Below are 6,000 nucleotides of genomic sequence, written 5' to 3'. Positions count from 1 at the left end.
GAGTCACCGCCCACTGCCATTGGCCAGCGTTGGTCACTAACCACGCCCCTCACATTTTGACCACGCCCACTTCGGTTCACTGGCCACGCTCTTCAAGAGTCACCGCCCACTGCCATTGGCCAGCGTTGCTGACTAACCACGCCCCTCACATAGTGACCACGCCCACTTCGGGTCACTGGCCACGCTCTTCAAGAGTCACCGCCCACTGCCATTGGCCAGCGTTGCTCACTAACCACGCCCCTCCAATATTGACCACGCCCACTTCGGGTCACTGGCCACGCCCTCCAAGTCTTAACCACGCCCCCTTATTTGATTGACGGGCCTAAATTCTTTGTTTCTTTCGGTAAAGTAACGTATAAAGATAAAATAATAAATTAAATTAAATATTATTCATTATACGTGACTTTACCGAAAGAACCAAAGAATAATTCCTGCAGTCACGAAAGCTCCAAATTAAGTTTCACCCATAAACTCACCCACACACTCACTCACCCACACACTCACCCACTCACTCACCAACTCACTCACCCACACACTCACTCACCCACTCACCCACCCACCCACTCACTCACCCACACACTCACTCACCCACACACTCACCCACTCACTCACCAACTCACTCACCCACACACTCACTCACCCACTCACTCACACACTCACTCACCCACTCACCCACCCACCCACTCACTCACCCACACACTCACCCACTCACTCACCCACTCACTCATTCACACACTCACCCACTCACTCACCCACACACCCACACACTCACCCACTCACCCACACACTCATTCACTCACTCACCCACACACTCACCCACTCACCCACACACCCACACACCCACACACTCACCCACTCACCCACACACTCATTCACTCACTCACCCACTCACTCATTCACACACTCACCCACTCACTCACCCACACACACCACACACTCACCCACTCACCCACACACTCATTCACTCACTCACCCACACACTCACCCACTCACCCACACACCCACACACCCACACACTCACCCACTCACCCACACACTCATTCACTCACTCACCCACACACTCACTCACCCACACACCCACACACTCATTCACTCACTCACCCACACACTCACCCACACACTCACCCACTCACTCACCCGCACACCCAAACACTCACCCACACACTCACCCACACACTCACCCACTCACTCACCCACTCACTCACTCACACACTCACCCACTCACTCACCCACACACTCACCCACTCACCCACTCACCCACACACTCATTCACTCACTCACCCACACACTCACCCACACACTCACCCACACACTCACCCACTCACCCACACACTCACCCGCACACTCATTCACTCACTCACCCACACACTCACCAACACACTCACTCACTCACACACTCATTCACTCACACACTCCCTCACTCACACACTCACCCACACACTCACCCACACACTCACTCACTCACCAACTCACTCACTCACCCACTCACTCACCCACCCACTCACTCACCCACTCACTCACTCACACACTCACCCACTCACTCACCCACACACCCACACACTCACCTACACACTCACCCACACACTCACCCACTCACCCACTCACCCACACACTCATTCACTCACTCACCCATACACTCACCCACACACTCACCCACTCACTCACCCACACACCCACACACTCACCCACACACTCACCCACACACTCACCCACACACTCACCCACTCACCCACTCACCCACACACTCACCCGCACAATCATTCACTCACTCACTCACACACTCACCCACACACTCACCCACACACTCATTCACTCACACACTCACTCACTCACCCACACACTCACCCACACACTCACTCACTCACCAACTCACTCACTCACACACTCACTCACTCACCAACTCACTCACTCACTCACTCACCCACTCACTCACTCACTCACCCACCCAATCACCATTCACTCGCTCACCCACACACTCACCCATCCACTCACCCACTCACTCAGCCAGTGTGTGGGTTAGTGTGTGGGTGAGTAAGTGAGTGAGTGGATGAGTGGGTGGATGAGTGCGAGAGTGGGTTAGTGTGTGGGTGGATGAGTGGGTGAGTGTGTGGGTGAGTGAGTGAGTGGGTGAGTGAGTGAGTGAGTAGGTGAGTGAGTAGGTGAGTGGGTGATCGAGTAAATTGGTGAGTGGGTGGGAAGAACTCTTCGCTAACAGCACTTGTCCCAGCAGTCTGCGTGAGCTACTCGGGGAGCTTTGTCTTTGCGTCTATCAGTGTGAGAGGTCACGGCACCACGAGAGTGGAGTTTGACCTCTTACCCCTTGCTCCTTGATTCACATTTTATCCACTGTGGATTTATTCACCTACCCACTCACCCACTCACCCACCCACCCACCTACCCACTCACTCACCTACCCACCCACCCACTCACCGACTCACTCACTCACTCACCCACCCACTCACTCACCCACCCACCCACTCATTCACCCACTCACTCACCCACTCACTCACTCACTCACCCACCCACTCATCCACCTACCCACTCACTCACCTACCCACCCACCCACTCACCGACTCACTCACCCACCCAATCATTCGCCCACCCACTCACTCACTCACTCACCCACCCACTCACTCACCCACCCACTCATTCACCCACTCACTCACCCACTCACTCACTCACTCATCCACCCACTCACCCACCCACCCACTCACTCACTCAACCACTCACTCACCCACCCACTCACCCACTCACTCACTCACCCACTCACTCACTCACTCACTCACCCACTCACTCACTCACCCACTCACCCACTCACCACTCACTCACTCACCCACCCACCCACCTACCCACTCACTCACCTACCCACCCACCCACTCACCGACTCACTCACCCACCCAATCATTCACCCACCCACTCACTCACTCACCCACCCACTCACTCACCCACCCACTCATTCACCCACTCACTCACCCACTCACTCACTCACTCATCCACCCACTCACCCACCCACCCACTCACTCACTCAACCACTCACTCACCCACCCACTCACCCACTCACTCACTCACCCACCCACTCACCCACTCACTCACCCACTCACTCACCCACTCACTCACCCACTCACCCACTCACCCACTCACTCACCCACTCACTCACTCACCCACTCACCCACTCACCACTCACTCACTCACCCACTCACCCACCCACGATGGGTATCAGTGTGAGAGGTCACGGCACCACGAGAGTGGAGTTTGACCTCTTACCCCTTGCTCCTTGATTCACATTTTATCCACTGTGGATTTAATCACCCACCCACTCACCCACTCACCCACTCACCCACCCACTCATCCACCTACCCACTCACTCACCTACCCACCCACCCACTCACCGACTCACTCACCCACCCAATCATGCACCCACCCACTCACTCACTCACTCACCCACCCACCCACCTACCCACTCACTCACCTACCCACCCACCCACTCACCGACTCACTCACCCACCCAATCATTCACCCACCCACTCACTCACTCACTCACTCACCCACCCACTCATCCACCTACCCACTCACTCACCTACCCACCCGCCCACTCACTCACCCACCCACTCATTCACCCACCCACTCACTCACCTACTCACTCACTCACTCACCCACCTACCTACCCGCCCACTCACTCACCTACCCACCCACTCACCCACCCATTCATTCACCCACTCCCTCACTGATCCACCCACTCACCCACTCACCCACCCACCCACTCACCCATCCACTCACCCACTCACTCATCCACTCACCCACTCACTCATCCACTCACCCACTCACTCACCCACCCACTCACTCATCCACTCACCCACTCACTCACCCACTCACCCACTCACCCACCCACCCACTCACTCACCCACTCACCCACTCACTCACCCACTCACTCACCTACTCACTCACCCACTCACTCAACCACTCACTCACTCACCCACTCACTCACTCACTCACTCATCCACCCACTCACCCACTCACTCACCCACTCATTCACCCACTCACTCACCTACTCACTCACCCACTCACTCAACCACTCACTCATCCACTCACCCACACACTCATCCACTCACCCACTCACTCACCCACTCTCTCACTCACCCACTCACCCACCCACGATGGGTATGTGGGTAAGCCACATTGTTTACGAAAGAAACTCACCCCATGGCGACACGAAACACTCTCCCACCCACTCACCTACCCACTCACCCACCCACTCAACCACCCATCCACCCACTCAACCACCCACCCACTCAACCACCCATCCACTCATCCACCCACTCACCCACTCACCTACCCATTAACACACTCACCTATCCACTAACCCAATCACCTACCCACTAACCCAATCACCTACCCACTAACCCAATCACCTACCCACTAACACACTCACCTACCCACTAACCCAATCACCTACCCACTAACCCAATCACCTACCCACTAACACACTCACCTACCCACTAACCCAATCACCTACCCACTAACCCAATCACCCACCCACTAACCCAATCACCTACCCACTAACCCAATCACCCACCCACTAACCCAATCACCCACTCACTAACCCAATCACCTACCCACTAACCCAATCACCCACCCACTAACCCAATCACCTACCCACTAACCCAATCACCCACCCACTAACCCAATCACCCACCCACTAACCCAATCACCTACCCACTAACACACTCACCTACCCACTAACCCAATCACCCACCCACTAACCCAATCACCTACCCACTAACACACTCACCCACCCACTAACACAGTCACCTATCCACTCACCTACCCACCCCCTTATCCACTAACCCACTCACCTAGCCACCAACCCACCCACTCACCCAATCACCTATCCACTCACCTACCCACTAACCCAATCACCCACCCACTAACCCAATCACCTATCCACTCACCTACCCACTAACCCAATCACCCACCCACTCACCAAATCACCTATCCACTCACCTACCCACTAACCCAATCACCCACCCACTAACCCAATCACCTATCCACTCACCTACCCACTAACCCAATCACCCACCCACTCACCAAATCACCTATCCACTCACCTACCCACTAACCCAATCACCCACCCACTAACCCAATCACCTACTCACTAACCCAATCACCCACCCACTAACCCAATCACCCACCCACTAACACACTCACCTACCCAATCACCTACCCACTCACTCACCTACGAACCCACACACCCACACCACTCACCTACCCACTCACCCACCTACCCCTCAACTCACCTACTCATGCGTAGTAGTTTTGTGTTGCTTCTGGAGGAGCCCCGATGGTAAGGATTCAATCTCCTGGCTCCGCCAATTGGGGTTTGGCCAGGAGACGTCATAGAAGCCTGTCCCCCCGGGGCCTCCGGCACAAGCTTCGTTTGATGTTTTTTTTCCCGTGGTATCGTGGTAGAGTAGACCCAGGTGCCACGGGTCGACTGACTGAGACGAGTGGCTGATGCACCACCTGTGCCCCCCTACTGTGCCAACTTGCTGTGCTTTAGCCACCCGGCGCTCCGCTCGTTGTTGTGAGCAGGTATGGGAAACTCTCCGACTCTCTCCACAACTGCCCCATCACCGATTGGGAGTTGTGGGGGTGGAGTGTCCGATGGTACAAAATACCCAGGCAGGTGCTTCGTTTTGGTGGGGCTGATGGTAAGGCCCCACCTCTTAGTGGCACGCTCCAGTCTCAGCAGCAGCGTCTCCAACTCCTCCTCTGAATGAGCAGCTATTACCAAATCATCGGCATACATAACGTGGTTGACCAATAGGGAGCCATCCCTTGATCGCACCCGGGCATCGATCAGCCTCCCATTGTATCTGTACCAAATGGAAATTCCCCCGGTACAGCTATTGAGGCCTTCGCGAACTACGCGGTCAAAATAGATGTCAATTATTGTGGGAGCCAGAGGACATCCCTGTCGCACCCCAAGGTGTACAGGGAAAG

The sequence above is a fragment of the Lampetra fluviatilis genome, unplaced genomic scaffold (assembly GCF_964198595.1).
Source record: "Lampetra fluviatilis unplaced genomic scaffold, kcLamFluv1.1 SCAFFOLD_1113, whole genome shotgun sequence".
Lineage (NCBI taxonomy): Eukaryota > Metazoa > Chordata > Hyperoartia > Petromyzontiformes > Petromyzontidae > Lampetra > Lampetra fluviatilis.
Note: the sequence above shows the minus strand (reverse complement) of the source record.